At 43.3% G+C, this 17,704-nt stretch overlaps 1 protein-coding gene across 3 annotated transcripts in view; it reads left to right on the top strand.

Moving 5' to 3' along the window:
* The first annotated feature begins 11,057 nt into the window (after positions 1 to 11,057).
* SRP54 (signal recognition particle 54) overlaps positions 11,058 to 17,704 on the top strand; it is a 144,492-nt gene continuing 137,845 nt past the window's right edge. The window contains exon 1 of one of the 3 annotated variants that reach the window (XM_030214192.1): positions 11,058 to 11,312. The gene's annotated coding sequence lies outside the window, so the exon portion shown is untranslated. Of the gene's footprint in view, positions 11,313 to 11,411; positions 11,432 to 17,704 lie in introns of those variants that run through there. The other 2 variants (XM_030214193.1, XM_030214194.1) reach the window with 2 other exon arrangements.

Genomic DNA, 17,704 nt, shown 5'->3' with positions numbered 1-17,704 from the left:
TTGTGTGTAGTTGGGATATATTTGTTGGGTTCTCTCCCTTGCTTTTGTATAGTTTATATCACAACGCTAATTTGCCATTAGCACATGGCCATTACAAAAGATTAGTATGCGAGTCCTTACCACCACCCATTTTGTAGACATTAAGGGCTCACATGTTAATCGGAGCATAACAAGTTGGCTGCACAACTTATTATTTTATTTATTAGAATTTATTTACCACCTTTTTGAAGGAATTCACTCAGGCGGTGTACAGTAAGAATAGATCAAATATGATTAGCGCAAATACATCCACTGGCCGTCCCACAGTCATGCCACCTCAGCAAAAAATTACATTTTATTTTTAGCGCGCAAGTAGTACAACGCACATGTCCAAAAGTAACCATGGGATGTCTCAGCATGCCCATGGTATGCCATTTTAAACTGAAGTAAGCAAGTGTTAGTGCTTACTGCAATTTGAAAAAAGGGCCCCAGGAGAGTAGTGAACTTCACTCCCAAGTGAGAATATGAGTTTGATCTTAGTCTTTCAAATTTACTGCTAATGATGCCATAGCACTTGCATCATGCCAAAGACAGCTTCCTTCTTGAGTCTGTAAGATGTAACATATAGAGGCAACCTGTCCAGGGTATAGCATGATATTCCTTTACTCAAGCCTGTGTCACCCAGTACAATGGGAAATTTTCTGTGTCCCTCCTACCTATTTTGTTGGTCTAAAGACTACATTGCCTTGGTACTTGAAGTTCTTGGTTCTCCAGTCACTGCACAGAAACTCTTGATCTCCACTATCTACACAACTCTCATCTATATTTCCACATCAAATCCCAAAACATCCATCAGTTCCCGGTCCTCTCTCAGTCTGAGCTTGAAAAACTCACGCCATCCAAGCAGACACCAAAAAACCAGCGAGGCCACCTGCCTAAACATCCAGTTGCCTAGTCTTCCCAAACACATAACTGGGCCACCAACTTGCTAGCACACCAACCCAGTTGATTGCTGGGGAGATGTGGTCTGGCTGGTGGCAATCCCATGGGCCGGCTATGACACCGGATTTAATTCAGCCTCTCATAAAAAAACATAAGAAAAGCCCATGCTAGGTCAGATGCAGGTCCATCAAGCCCAGCATCCTGTCTCTGATAGTGAGCCATGTCAGGATCAAAAGTACCTCAAAGATCCCAAAAAGTAAATAAACCATGTCTTATAAATAATTCAAAGGGATAATAGATGTTCTCCTTAGACTATCTGGCTAAAACTTTTTTTATGCGCTTTTTCCTCTAGAAACTTCTTGTAACATATGTTGTCATCTTGACCTTGCCCCTCTGGAAACAGATTCCACAACTTAATTATGCACAGTGTAAAAAAAAACAAACAAAACAAAAAAAACTTTTATACAGTTGTTTTGGGTCTGTTGTTCATTAGTTTCATAGCGGTGTCCTCTTGTTTGTATGCTTTTGAGCAGGTGTAGATGTTCACATCTAGATAATTCATGTATATGTAGAATTAATGTATTTTAATAATTTACTAGTAAAAGAGGCCCGTTTCTAGAGCAAATGAAACGGGCGCTAGCAAGGTTTCCTCCCCAACACCCCCCCCCTATCGAACCCCGTCTTGAAGGAAGAGATGTCAGTGGCTTGGCTTCACTGACGTCAGTGTCTTCAGAACGTTGAGGGTGAGTTTTATTATATAGGATGTGCATAGCTATGAATTCTGCCCATGCTCCTTCCAAACTCTGCCCTTGAACACGCTTACAGGCAAAGGATGTGACATCATGTCATGACATGTACTTTTATGCCAGTTGGTATTTTTAAGAGGCCACTTACATGCATAAGTAGGCCTTTTACACATGAAGGCGTTGTATGAAGTTACCCTCTGTATGCTTCTCTACTTCCTTTAAAAACAATTAAGTTGAACAGTCATTTTATTTACAAATTTATAGCTTGCACTATCTGCCATTCTAGGCAGGTAACAAAAACAGTTATAATTAAAATCTTACAACGTGTACATTCACAAGATATTCTATCTCACCTTAAACTTATACAAAGAGGAGGAAAATACTTCAGAAGCTCAGGATATCAAAGTATTTTTGTTGTTATCCTGAGATGGATAAGCTGAGAGGGCTGAACTTTGGACCAAAACTGGTTGGCAGATGGCAGAGGGTGGTGGTAAATAGAATCCGCTTGGAGGAAAAGAAGGCGAGCAGTGGAGTTCCTCAGGGGTCAGTGCTGGGGCCAATTCTGTTTAATATATTTGTGAGAGATGTTGCTGAAGGGTTGGAAGGAAAGGTTTGCCTTTTTGCGGATGACATGAAGATAGCCAGTAGAGTGGATACCCTGGAGGGAGTAGAAACAATGAAACGTTAGAAGAATGGTCGAGGGTCTGGCAGTTAAAATTTAATATAAATTCTTAGGGTTCGAATATTATTATTTGTTATTATCTTATAACAAATTCACTAATTCATAGCAGTTATTTTGTAATAATGTGCTACTAATATTTAAAATACTTTTTAAATAATTATAGTGCTCAGTGTATATTGAAGTGCTAAACCTCCGTTTATCATGGAACCAGCATACAGCACAATCCTATACCATCATAGCACTGGAGCCTACCTATCCCACCTGTCTATAATCACAAGACAACAATATGCTTGGTACAATTGCCAGTCAATGTTTGCTTGATGTGCACAGCAACATATTCAAATGTTACTTATCTCATAGCAGGTACATGTAGAATGGCATCCAGTGTTCAGTCTTGTAGTTCTGCTGATTAATAATATATCACAACGTGAATTACGTGCTCAAAAAATCACAACTGAAGTCATCTCAAAGAACATCGTTGTTCTTGATGTTATCTCAAAAAACGTTGTTGTACCCAATGTGGAGACACGTTTTGCTGTAATGGCAAATGACAGCAATATAGTTCACTATTAACACTTCTTCAAAGAATTATTAAACTTTATATTAACTTAACAAAAAATATTGTGTCCACCTCTTAACTGTTCTTGTTGAGAAACCACTGCTCAGTCATCCTGGGGGGGGGGGGGGGGAAATCACTACCCTACGCTCCTCTCTGCGACCAGAACACCGACACATGTGCTTCAGCACAAAATTTAAATGTCCTCCATGATCAATCTACATGGTGCTGAATGGGTCAAACCCCCTGTCAGTCTTTTTAGGCCACCCAATCAATTTCCTTGTTTAGTCCCCTAGGGCCTAGGTTGAACCATGTCCCAATCATAGATAAATCTTTGCTCCTTTTGGGTAAGAATTGCTGATACATATTCAATTACAATAGGGAGGAGATGTAACAGAACTACATATTTTAAATCTGACTCAACGTGATTATAGGATATCCAGTGATCTAACAAGGGTGCTTCCCATTTTAATACTCTTAGATTACTCAAATGTTTTGTTATTCGTTGTTGTTTGTTGCCCTAAATGGTATATAGGACAAACTAGATGAAAAGTTAAACAACGAATAGCAGAACATTTGAGCAATCTGAAAATATTAAAATGGGAAGCACCCTTGGTGATCACTGGATATCCTATAATCACGTTGAGTCAGATTTAAAATATGTAGTTGTTACATATTCAGTTACAAAAAAATGTTGGAAATTCTGTGTACAATATTTTAAAATTCTGCATTATTTATTTGTGATTTGTTATGCAGAACTTCCTATCATAAGGCCTAACCACTCCCCCTCTTTCTTCCTTCACTAGCAATCTCTCTCCAGGTTCCAATCTGCTGTGTTCTCCCTCTCCAACTTAGCTTCAGGTTCCACCCTCCCTACCCTGATTTAGCTTGAACCCCTTCTCTTCCCACAGCTTTCTCTGCCCCCTAGTTCTTTCTCTTAGCCTCCAACCCCTACCTTTCTGCATTCTTTCCTTGCCGCCACATTACCATGTTTTCCCCCTGATAATGTGGTATAAGGAAGAAACAAGTAGTTGCACATCCGACCACTTTCTCCTCCTTTGCTGGCCTGTGCCCACTGCTTATTTGAACCACGCAAGACTCTGTACAGTAGCTGAGCCCGGGTCAGCAGAGGAAAAGGAAGTGGTCTGATGTGCAACCGCTTGTTTCTTCTTTATGCCACATTGTTCAGTTCTAGAGGTCATATCTTGCTAAGGATGTAAAAAGGCTTGAAGCAGTCCAGAGGAAGGTGACAAAAATGGTATGGGGCTTGTGACAAAAGATGTATGAGAAGAGACTGGAAGACCTGAATAATTTGTATACCCTAGACAAGAGGAGGGACAGGGGAGATGTGATACAGATGTTTAAGTACTTGAAAGGAATTAATATAGAAAAAAATATTTTCCAGAGAAGAGAAAACGATAAAACTAGAGGACATGAGGAGGAAGTGACGTCACCACTAGGGAATGGCTGCTTGACTCGCTAGCTCCGTCGGAGCAGGAGTAAAAAGGTTAATTTCACCAGCTTAAATTTGGCTGAATCATCTCTCCACAGACGTTACAGGTGGCGCAGTTATGGCAGCAAAGAAAAAACTTGATAAATATAAGTTTACCGCTGAGAGGTGTGGAGGTGTCTCGTCGGTGCAGCGGCGCTCCGATCAAAGATGGCGGAGGAGGAATCTGACTCAGAGCGGGACCATGCGGAGCAGATGGAGAGTGACGCTGAACTCACTAAGCAAGATGTTGCTCGTTGGTTTAAGGAATTGAAAGTGGAAATCGGGGCTACGAGGAAAGATATACAAGCTGCAATCTCAGAACTGAGTGGGGAAGTGAGGGAGATTGGCAGTCGCCTCGAGAGAACAGAGGAGCGGATGGAGGGTCTCACAGTCAAGGTGCAAGCTCTTCAAACGGCACACAAGCTGGAGAGTAAGAAGAGGGACGAGCTGATTTCAGCTATTGAGGATCTTGAGAATAGAACTCGCCGAAGTAACTTACACTTTAAGGGGATTCCCGAAGAAGCAAAGTTTAAAGACAGTTCATCAGTGCTGCAAGAGATATGTGCTTTCATTCTAAATTGGGGGGGGGGCAATAATTCTAGCAGCCCCAAGGGGGATCCTGTAACACTGGACAGAGCGCATAGAAGTCTGGGGCCTCAGAGGAACTCCATGCCCAGAGACATCATTGCTCGTTTTCATGACTATTCTGTGAAGGAAGCGGTGTGGAAAAAAGCTAGATCAATGGGTGACATTAAATGAACAACTACACCATACGGGTTTTTCAGGATTTGGCGAAGACAACTCTCCAACGTCGTCATGAGTTTCACGAGGTGACTGCATATCTTCAGAAAGTTGGCTTGCGATACAGGTGGCTTTTTCCTTTTGGATTACAATTTTCTGTGGGAGTTCAGTCCCATCGAGTACAGTTATGGAGGATGCTTAGAAGGCTCTATCGGAGCTGGGGTACACAGATATACCGGCCTCTACCACTAACACACGTGCTTTGACTTCTCCTGTTAAATTCTCTTCCACGTGGCAGAGGGTTTGTGGAGGCAGAGGTTGTACATCTTTGGTGGATCGCCATCAGGACAACTTGGCTACCTGAGGGGTACCCTGGTGGATCTGGCTGTCATATTGGAGACATTGGGACTGAGTTTGTTGTTCCCATAAAAAGGGCTTTGCCAGCTCACAGCTGGTAAATTAAATGTTTGGTAAATGTTGGGGGGGTTTGCAGTTGTAAGTGTGTATGGAGTGTAAGTGAGGGGGAAGTACATGGGGGGGGGGGGCGGATTAGGGTTGGGAGTGGAGAGATGGGGATGTTTTGTGAAGGGCCTTTTTTTACGGGGGTGATTAATAGATATGAATGTGAGATTGTCCCGGCAACGGTGCTCTTCCTCAGGGAAATTTATGGCTGGTGAGGACGGTCGGATGGATGGGGGTTCGGGGAAAGGGGGGGGGGGGGTGGTGGGGGGTTGAGGGTGAGTTCGTGGAATGTCAAATGGTATGAATGATCCAGGGAAATGAAGTATAATTTTTCGGGAATTGAAGAGACTACAGTGGGATGTGGTTCTCCTACCGGAAACTCATATAAGAAAAAAAAAAGATGTGGCATTACTTAATAGTAGAGTGTACAATCAATGTTTTACACGTGCAGATACCTGAGGAGGTAGGACAGGTGGACTGGCGATATATTTCAAATCAGGGTTGCTCTTTGTTAAGGAGAGGGTTTTTCAGGATACTCAGGGGAGATGTCTGGCGGTTGCGGGGTGTTTGTATGAGCAATCAGTTACTTGCATTAATGTATATGCTCCCAATAGTGCGTATGCCTTGTAGCGCTATAGAAATGCTAAATAGTAGTAGTAGTAGGGACTCTCCAACTTTATTTCAGGACAAGTGATAATGGGGGGACATTTTAACTTAACAGTATCTAATTTAGATCACTCTAAGGGGGTGGGGGAAATGTTCTCATTCATAGAGAGAAATGGTTGAGACTGATTAAGGATTTGGATTTGCTGGATGTCTGGAGACTAAAACACCCAGGGCAGGGATCTTTTTCATTCTATTCCCATGCTCAACAGTCCTATACCAGGATTGACATTTTGTGTTGTAGCCGTTCATTGTGGGATCAGATGCCGGAGTCAGACATTGAAAGCATACATGCCTCTGATCATGCCCCAGTGTGGATTCAATTGAGGGGATTACAGGGAGAAAAGCGCCTTACATACTGGAGGCTTAATGAATCAGTGTTGGGGGAAGTGAGGATATGTCAGGATATAAAACAGATTATTAAATCCTATCTGGAACATAATGATAACGGGGAGGTCACTGATGGTATTCTTTGGGATGCTCTAAAGGCGGTGGTACGGGGTCACCTTATTAAGTGGGGGGCCAAGCGCAAGCGTGAAAGAAGAAAGAGGGAGCTGGAGCTTAGATCTGAGCTGGTGCGTTTGGAGTCACAGCACCAAGCTGGAGGTGACCAAACAGTATTTAACAATTTGATAACTTGCAGGCAGGAACTTCAGAGGTTTCAGGTGGAACAGATGGAATTTCACAGACAACTTCTCCAGCAGAAATTTTATGAATTTAGTAACAAGGCAGGTAGAATACTGGCCCATCATCTTAGGAAGCGTAGGATACTTTAGACAATTACTAAGATCAAGGGTCCTGGGGATATTTTGTATTATTGCGACGGGGACATCCAGAAGAGGTTTGTTCAGTTTTAACCTGAGTTATACTCCCAGGGAGAAGACACTCCGCTCTCGGAGATCTCAGATTTCCTAGGAGTTGGGTTACAAAAGTTAAGTGAGGCGGATCAGGTTTGGTTGGAGGGGCCTTTCTCAGTTGATGAGATTTTAAGGGTGATAAAAGAGCTTAAGGGGGGTAAAGCTCCAGGGATGGATGGGTACACAGCAAAATTTTACAAGATTTTTGCTCCGAACCATGCGCTTTTGAGCGACTGTCCGCCTTCCCCCTGTTTCTACTTTATGTTTCAACAATTTTTTATTGATGACAAAGCAAGAAATACAAATTCACCTTAACACATTAATTGCTAAGCCATCTGGTATGCCTTAGAACAATAATACAACAGATATACAGCAGTGTTTATAGTCATCAAAATTTTTACAGTTTTACCCCTCCGTCTCCGGCTGTGCGTAATACCTATGTTTCAACATTTTAAGATTGTCCATCAGGGTGTCAACAATTGTACTACATAACTAGTAACTACACACCAGAAACCTGAACATAACAACTCCTCAAAGGTATAACATTCAAATATTCCCCTTAACATATCTCCCCCTCCACCCCTTCCCCCTCCCCCACCCCTTGAATGTCCCCCGTTTTTAGTTTAAAAGCTCCTCTATCTCCTTTTTAAATGCCGATGTCAGCAGCCTGGTCCCACCCTGGTTAAGGTGGAGCCCATCCTTTCAGAACAGGCTCCCCCTTCACCAGAATGTTGCCCAGTTCCTAACAAATCTAAAACCCTCCTCCCTGCACCATCGTCTCATCCACACATTGAAACTCCAGAGCTCTGCCTGTCTCTTGGGCCCTGCGCGTGGAACGGGGTAGCATTTCGAAAATGCTACCTAGAGGTGCTGGATTTGAGCCTTCTACCTAAGAGATTCTAAATTTGGCTTCCAGAACCTCTCTCCCACATTTTCCTAGGTCATTGGTACCGTACATGTACCAAGACAGCCGACTCCTCCCCAGCAGTATCTAAAATCCTATCTAGGTGACGCGTGAGGTCCACCACCTTCCGCACCATCTTTTCCCCATTTTGCCCCTTCACCTCTCCAAGTCCATTTTTTCTTCTCCCCTTAGTCCCTCTGTCCTCCCCCGATTCCCATCTTCCTGCCCCTTCCAACCCCTCTGCCATCTCTATCTTCCTCTTTCTTCCCCCAAGTCCATCTCCCCCTTTCCCACGAATCTGATAACTTTCCCTCTCTCCCATTACTCGAGTCCCCGAGTCTGACATTTCTCCTCCTTCCTTCCTTGAGCCAAGATTTCTTCCCTTTCCCTAAACCCTCCCCTAGTCCATCTCTCCCTTCTTTCTTTCTAGCACCGTCTGTGACCATCTCTCCCTTCTACCTCTTGCTGTCCAGCATCACTCATCTCTCTCCCCCACCCACCAACCAGGCTGCAGTCTGGCATCTCTCCCTTCCTTCTTCAAACCCCTCCCTCCCTGAGTCTTAATTTGTGGCAAAAGTTGGCTGGGCAGTGGCAGCAATAAAACACGCTGCTCTGGTCGCCGTCCCCAGCATCTGCTCTCTACAGCGGCTTGCCCTCTCCGATATAACTTCCTGTTTCCACTGGGGCGGATACAAGGGGAGGGATGTGCAGAGACAAATGACAAGTCGGGCGGCTAGAGTGCCGCTCCTTGAAGAGCACTACCTGAGGCTGCTACCTCAGTTGGCCTCATTACAGGGCCACCCCTGGGCCCCAAAGCTGGTCTTCAGTCTATGCCATCTTCGGCTTCAGGCAGATTTGGGGGGCCTCCTGTAGTATAAGGGCCCAGGGCAAATACCCTGTTTGCCACTCCTTAACATCCACCTCATCCTGGTGCATTATGGGATCTGCACCACTGATTTCAATGGACAGAACCGTAGACTACAAATACTATACTGCTTTGGGATGTGCATTTAAAACCAGGACTGACCAAAAAGTCTCCCTCCTGGAATGGAAACTTGACAGCTCTGCTCCTATAACCACACCAACTCATGCCAAACACCGAGCAAGGTGTGGAAACTTGTAGAAGTTGGGGAGCATATAAGAATAGCGCTGCCAAGTTACCCAGTTCCAGGTGGGTGCCTTTTGATCAATCTTGCTTTGAAGCTTACGTTTCTGGTGCAGTGTGGTATTGATGTCTAGCTGTTGAAATCAGTACTGCAGGTCCTTTAAAGCAAGCTGAGGTTGTAAAAACTCCAGAACTGTTTTGTCAGTTAGGTATGTCATTAACTAAATGCAACAGATCAGATGTCTAGAGGTGGGGGAGGGGGTTACAAAATCAGGTTGTCTGGAAGAGACAAAACGTAAATTAATTTCCCTGTCATTAAAGCTGAAAAAGCAGAATTTCTAAATTGACCTTCTTAAGTAGAGGAGTGTGGTAGCCGTGTTAGTTCACTCTTAAGGTTATCAATAGAAATCAACACAATAAAACATGGAAAAGAAAATAAGATGATACCTTTTTATTGGACATAACTTAATACATATTCTTGATTAGTTTTCGAAGGTCTCCCTTCTTCCTCAGATCGGAAATAAGCAATGTGCTAGCTGACAGTGTATATAAGTGAAAACATCAAGCATTACTATGACAGTCCTGACAGGGTGGGAGGATGGGGTGGGTAGGAGGTATGCATGGGGACATCAAAGCATATCATTGATATTCTAACAGGATGGTGTGGATAGGTGAGGGGTGGGGTGATCAACAGAGACATACAGCTTTATGGTTTATAATGGGCTAGGAACCCCAGATCCTGTTAAAGTCCTTTCTGTTGGGTGTAAAATATTCAATCATTCTGACTTCAAAGGTCTTACGTTCTTGTATGGTTTAAAAGTTACCTAAGCAGCCGTCAAAGATTTGAAAAGTATTAACCCCGCAAACGAACCTTTTCCGAGGTGCGAAGGCGGTAGAACGAGAGGACATGAAATGAGATTGAAGGGGGCAGACTCAAGAAAAATGTCAGGAAGTATTTTTTCACGGAGAGAGTAGTGGATGCTTGGAATGCCCTCCCGCGGGAGGGTGGTGGAAATGAAACGGTAACAGAATTCAAACACGCGTGGGATAAACATAAAGGAATCCTATTCAGAAGGAATGGATCCTAAGGAGCTTAGCCGCGATTGGGTGGCAGAGCCAGCCGGTGGTGGGAGGCGAGGATAGTGCTGGGCAGACTTATACGGTCTGTGCCAGAGCCAGTGGTGGGAGGCGGGGCTGGTGGGTGGGAGGCGGGGATAGTGCTGGACAGACTTATACAGTCTGTGCCCTGAAGAGGACAGGTACAAATCAAAGTAGGGTATACACAAAAAGTAGCACATATGAGTTGGTCTTGTTGGGCAGACTGGATGGACCATGCAGGTCTTTTTCTGCCGTCATTTACTTTGTTACTATATTACCCACCCCCATCCTCCCACCCTGTCAGACTGTCATAGTAATGCTTGAATGGTTTTCACTTATATCACTGTCAGCTAGCACATTTGCTTATTTCCGATCTGAGGGAAGAAGGAGACCTTCGAAAGCTAATCAAGAAATGTATTAAGTTATGTCCACTAAAAAGGTATCATCTTATTTCTTTTCCATGTTTTATTTTGTTTGATTCTATTGATAATTGACCCTGAAAGATTTCTATACCGTAAGGAAATGGGGACAACAAATGGCGCACCAAGACAGCCAAATGAACAAGAAGGACCACTCACCAGACAAATAATTGCTTAAAAGTAAGTCAGAACCTTACGTTCGCGCGCAGAAAGCGCATCTCTGTCAGGCGAGGCTCCTGCTTAATGGAATTTTTGCAGGACACAGGGGTCCTTCTCGTTAGGCTGAGAAGAATTTAACAAGGAATCCCTCTAATAAGATTTCTCTCTTTCTCGGCAGATCAATCCAGGCGCGGGTTAACAACACCGGGTAGGAGGCGGTGCTTCTCTCTCTCTGTCGCCCCGGAAGCGGAAGAAGTCCTGTGTACGAAAGGTCGCGGCGAATGGTGACGTTTATCAGGACAGGAGACTAGAGAGAAGCGGAGTGAGTTGGAGAGACGAGAAAGTAGAGTTGATAGTTAGTGACGGACGGAGACTGTGGGGCTGGTGTTAGAGAAGAGTTCCTGGTGGTCCGGGTTCCCTTGTGCCGGACACAGTTGTGGTTGTGAGTGGGACGACCCCGAGCAGCGGTTCGTCTGTCTCGGGAGCAGTCCGGCGGATATTTTCTTGGTAAGAGCCTGTGGCGTTTCTGTTTCCTCTTTGGCACTGAGCAGGCTTCTTGTCTCACAGTCCTTTGGATGTTCCCGACTTGATCTCTCCTGGAAAGTGTTTCTGAATCCTACTTACAGGTGACTGTGTAACACTTATTGGCTTCTTCTTGGTACCCGTCTCTGATTCTGTGTATGAATAAGATTGGAAAAATGTACTTCAGGAAGTTATCAGAATTTTTAAAGGTGCTCTTTGCGTCCTAGCATGTATTCATCAGGAATAACACGCATTTAGAATATGCTCTCTATCTTGCCTTTATTTCTCTCGCCGCCCAAGATGGTAGTCCTTTATCTGCTCTCCCTTTCTTTCCCATGTCCTATTTTGGCTCTTTACCGCAACTCATTCTCCCCTATGTTTCTCTTTGAAGCTCATTTTCAAAGCACATAGACCTACAAAGTTACATAGGTTACTACTATGTGCTTTGAAAATGAGCAGTTCATCTAAATCCCTTCGTTAGTTTTTCTGCTTATAGTGCGTCTCAAACATAAGGACACGATGTGTATTCTTTGTGTTCTTTTTTTGATTGTTGACGTTTTAAGTTGTATTGGCCGAATCATTTACAGAAAAAATGTATTTTGTGAGCTCTTTCGGATACTGATCTTTATCGCTTTCTGCTGTAGTCCTCGATTGGCTGTAGCTCGAGATCGGTGTTTTTCAACAGCTGGCCCTCGACTGTGGAAATCGCAATCTACTGATATTTTGTCCGAATTGGGTTACCCATGTATTTGGAGGAAATTTAGACTTGTTTATTGTCGTTGTTAACTACTACCTACCTAATGTTGATCTGTAGTGGTCTGTTTTAATGTTTGAATATTATTATTATTGTTTGCTTTATGATCCATTCTTATCTCTATTATATTGGAGGTGCAGAATATAAAAGAAACAATACCTAATTACTCAGGTACACTGGGGGCAATTCTGTATAGGTTGTTAACATTTAGGTGCTAAAATGCACACAATCCTTCTACAGAATAGTACTTAGTACCTACCATCTGGGTGCCCAGATGTTAACTTATGCTGTATTCTGTAACAGTGTTTATGTGACAAAGTGTAGGTGTGAGCACTTGAAATGAAATAAAAGTGGGAGGACGACCAAGGATTCCAAAGACTGAAAGGATATATAATAATAAAGATGTTAACATCTGGTCAACGGCTGGTGTAAATGCACATGCCTAAATGTTACATTTTAGCATGTAACTTATAATACTCAAACTACCTGTGTACATGTAAGATCCACCCATTCCCTTCCCACATGTATGTTCCCTTGCAGTTGTGAGCTGTATAATTTAGGTGCTAATTTACAAAATGCTAGTTTACCACAGTTATGTGAATATTTTAGCCAATTAATGCAAATTAAGGATTAAGTATGCAAGCTGCTTGTGTATCTACTAGTATTCTGTAACTTTCATGCACAGCTTGTGTAAATGTGTGCACAATGTTACAGAATTATGGGGAAGGTGTTCCCACATTTTTGGGTGAGGGCTATGGCTTATTTTGCTGTTGAACCAACATAGATTTAGTAATGTGCGTGTAATTTTTTAGATTGTGATATACTTAAAAGGTTGTATAAGAAAGTAGATGCATAGAATTTAAATAAGCCTTACAGTTCTTATTTGCAGTCTTATCTAGTCTGTCCAGTTTATTTTCATTCCTGTTACATTGCTTCAGGTTGATCTGTTCCTAGTTGATCTGTCTTCCGATTCAGTCTTTTATAGCTAAGAATTCTCTGGGTCTGTTCTATGTTTCCTTGAATGGTAGTTTTCTTACCTTCTCTGAGAAGCTTTCTTATGTGTCCACCACACATAGTAACATAGTAGATGACGGCAGAAAAAGACCTGCACGCTCCATCCAGTCTGCCCAACAAGACAACTCATGTGTGCTACTTTTGTGTATACCCTACTTTGATTTGTACCTGTGTTCTTCAGGGCACAGACCGTATAAGTCTGCCCAGCACTAGCCCCGCCTCGCACCACCGGCTCTGGCACAGACCGTATAAGTCTGCCCAGCGCTGTCCCGCCTCCCACCACTGGCTCTGGCACAGACCGTATAAGTCTGCCCCGCACTATCCCCGCCTCCCAACCTCCAGCCCCGCCTCCCACTACCAGCTCTGCTATCCAATCTCGGTTAAACTCCTGAGGATCCTTTCCTTCTGAACAGGATTCCTTTATGTTTATCCCACGCATGTTTGAATTCCGTTACCGTTTTCCTCTCCACCACCTCCCGCGGGAGGGCATTCCAAGCATCCACCACTCTCTCCGTGAAGAAATACTTCCTGACATTTTTCTTGAGTCTGCCCCCCTTCAATCTCATTTCATGTCCTCTCGTTCTACCGCCTTTGTATCTCCGGAAAAGGTTCGTTTGCGGATTAATACCTTTCAAATATTTGAACGTCTGTATCATATCACCCCTGTTTCTCCTTTCCTCCAGGGTATACATGTTCAGGTCAGCAAGTCTCTCCTCATACGTCTTGTTACGCAAATCCCATACCATTCTCGTAGCTTTTCTTTGCACCGCTTCGATTCTTTTTACATCCTTAGCAAGATACGGCCTCCAAAACTGAACACAATACTCTAGATGGGGCCTCACCAACGACTTATACAGAGGCATCAACACCCCCTTTCTTCTGCTGGTCACACCTCTCTCTATACAGCCCAACAACCTTCTAGATACAGCCACCGCCTTGTCACACTGTTTTGTCACCTTCAAATCCTCAGATACTGTCACCCCAAGGTCCCTCTCCCCGTCTGAACCTATCAGACTCTCGCCACCTAACACGTACGTCTCCCGTGGATTTCTATTCCCTAAGTGCATCACTTTGCATTTCTTCGCATTGAATCTTAATTGCCAGACCTTAGACCATAGACACATGCTGTTCCCTAAAACATTATTAGAACTTAATACGATTTCTTTTTGTAGTGAAAAGATTAGCGTTTTGTGCATTATTTTCAGATAAATGAATGTCTTCTCTGTTTCTCTTATCTTCTAGGGTTTACATATATAGTTTCTGAAGTCCCAACTCATAAGACTTGGCACAAGTTCTGCACCATTTGGTAACCTTTCTCTGGACTACCACCATTTTTTTTTTATTGTATATGTATTTTTATACTCTGACCTCCAGAATAGAAGTGTTCTAAGAGAGGTCTTATCAGTGGTCTCTAGAAAGAGATTACCTCTTTTTCTTTTCCTTTTTTTGTTTTTGTTTCCTACCAGCTGTACTCTTCCCAGTGTGCCATAGCAATCTGTGTCTTACTGCTGCCTTGTTACCATGCTTGCTATATTTACATGCTGTGTTGAGAGATTGGGGATGTTAAAAAAAATAAAAAGAAGAAACTCAGAACTGAGTACCTTATTCTTTATGACTACCATAGAGCAGGGGTTTTCATCCGAGACCTCAGTTCACATCTACCTAGCCAGGTTTTCAGGACATCTGTACTGAGTATTCGTGAGAGAGATTTACATACAAAGGAGGTAGTACACATGCAAATCTCTCTCATGCATATTCATTAGTAGTATCCTGAAAACCTGACTGGCAAGGTGTGTCCTGAGGACTAGGTTGAGAACCCCTTCCACAGAGCAAGGCTTCTGCTAACTAAGCAGATCATGTTGTATGGCCATAATGAGAAGAGGGTACTGAGGGTAGAGAAGTTTGAATTTCATTTGGAACTAGTAAAAAAGGCCCGTTTCTGGAACGAATGAAACGGGCGCTAGCAAGGTTTTCCTGGGAGTGTGTATGTTTGAGAGAGAGAGCCAGAGTGAAAGTGTGGGTGTGTGACAGAGTGAAACTGTCTGTGTGACAGTGTGTGTGTGAGAATGAGAGTGTGTGACAGGGCCCCCTCACCCCGTTCCCTCCCCTCCTTTTCCTCCTCCTTCCCACACTTTGGGTTCCCTAAGGCTTTCAAAAGTCTATGTACCCCCGTGGCCCTAACGCCCAGTATCCGGATACCCCACCGCTTTCCTCCTCACCCCTCCCCCAAGATGTAATACTTTCACGTCCTTCATTTTTTAAAAAAAGTGTCCTATCTACCCTGTGTACAAATGCCCGGCATTCAGATTGTGTTCCTCTCGTAAATTGTCATTTCTTTCATTCATTCAGAACTTGCCCCCCCCCCCCCCCCCCCTGAACACTTTTGGTTCCTTCAGTCTTTTAAAACTCTCCTATGTACCCTGTGTGCTAATGGCCAGCATTGAGATTGTTTTCCTGTCCCAAATTTGCATGTCTTTCAGTCATTCACACCCCCCCCCCCCCCCTTCTCCAGTTTAACACTTTCGTTTCCTTCAGTGTTTTAAAACTCTCCTATGTACCCTGAGTCCTAATGGCCAGTATTCAGATTGTTTTCCTTTCCCAAATGTTCATGTCTTTCAGTAGTTCAGAACTCCCCCCCTCCCCCCATTTAACACTTTCGGTTCCTTCAGTCTTTTAAAACTCTCCTATCAACCCTGTGTCCTAATGGCCAGCACTCAAATTGTTTTGCTTTGCCAAATTGTCTGTCACTGATGTCACTGAGGTCACTGCTTGCCTGCCTAGCAGACCACTTCCAGCAGGCACGGTCCCAGGCACATCCTGTTAGAGGTGAGAATTATTATATAGGACTGGATAAGGAGCCTGTGCAGATTTGAGGATGGCAACAAAAACAGATATCAGGAAAGGATAATTCTTACTGCTGTATTCCAAACTGATTGTAGGGTGGGTGTGTGTGTATTTGAAATGGGGCAGTTAGAAATAACAAGGTTTTAGTAGTCAATTAAAAAAAATAGATTAGCAAGGAAAGGCAAAGAGCGGATCTTGGCTCTGGTGGGGAAAGAAATGGCTTGGCAAGAGCATAGGGAAGATGCACATTTTATAAGTTAGGAAGATCAATAAGCTATGATTTTTCTTTTTTTCTTTTTCTCCTGTTTTTCATGTTTTTTTTTTTTTTTGTTTTCAGTTTCTTTGCACCCTCCCATCACATCCAGTCTTTCTTCTTGCTTCCGTTCTTCCAGCCTCAGCTCTTCCGCATAATTGACGGCATGGTGCCTGCCAGTCTCCTAATCTACCAAGGACAGCTCCTGCTGGCAAGCCTTGTGCCCTTTCTGTGTCTGCCCTGGAACTACAACTGTATTGGCACTACCAATGCCACAACTGAGTTTTTCTGGGAGTGGCTGCAGCTCTTCTCCTCCGGACCTAGACTTTTAGATAATCAGTATTATGTTTTAACGTAGGCGTTGGGATTAACAAGATGAGGGAGGAGAGTGAGGAATCTAATGATGACTTAATAATGGAACTGAAGACGATGCTTTGGTGTTTAGGAACTACAGTAAGGAGCTCATGTGGGCCATAATTTTTTATTTATTTGGATTTAACTCGTGTCTTTTCATTGGAAGCCCAAGGCAAGTTATATTCAGAGTTGGTAGGTATTTCCCTGGCTCCAGATAAAGCCCCCCTTGTATCAAGCCATGCTGTAATGCTGACACAGCCCATTACTTGAAGCCTGGGTACCACCATTTTTTAAAGCGGTTTTGAGGCATGAAAGTACACACACACACACACTATAATATATATATATATATATAATATATATCTATAAAAAAAATTTTTTTTTTCAATTTCTCTTGGAAAATGTTTGAGGGAGCCTCCTTGCCACTGACCAAAAACTTGTCCTCAGTGGGGGAGAAGAGGTCAGATGCATAGAACCCAATGATCTCCTGTAATCTAGGCCTAGGCAAGTTCCAAGTGCGGTTGCTAAGGACCATAACTGTATAGGGCTTAGTGCCTTGGGCAGGCACTGCACCTGTGTTTGCTTACCTCCTGTAGCCTTGAAATGGCTAGCACTTATCTAGCTTACTCTTCTGGTAGTCCTCAGACTCGCCATAATGTTGTCTCAGGCTTTTCAGATCCCCAACAATTTTCATTAAATCTTTGATGGACAACAAGCAGTCAATTGAATGAAACCCTACTGTGGCAAGTCTTCAAGTAGTATCTGATGCATAATGCCTTAACCAAATGACTATCCCAGACCAGCCATGCACTTCATGGCCAAATAAGGCCATATAAGTAGTCAACCACAAATGTTTGCAGCTGATTCAATCATGAGTTCCTGATCAAAACTGATTATCAGTTGTTTTTGCCTTCTCCTTATTGGCATGTTGATTACCGATTACATCTCGTGTTATATCCGATTGTTGACCTTACCTAGCTTTATTGTTTAGGTGATTGTTGTATGATGTTCAGATCCCCAATAAAAACAGTTAACATTACAGCCTTCCACCTGAATCTGCTGGATACAACACAGCAGAGCCTGTGCTATATTTAACAAAAGGGAAAAAACCACACAACTCCCCCCCAAAAACACAAGGCCCACTTGAGAACTACCTTC

This window comes from Microcaecilia unicolor, chromosome 9 (genome assembly GCF_901765095.1).
Source record: "Microcaecilia unicolor chromosome 9, aMicUni1.1, whole genome shotgun sequence".
NCBI lineage: Eukaryota > Metazoa > Chordata > Amphibia > Gymnophiona > Siphonopidae > Microcaecilia > Microcaecilia unicolor.
The sequence above is the reverse complement of the archived record's forward strand: the minus strand, read 5'-3'. Positions and strand labels throughout refer to the sequence as shown.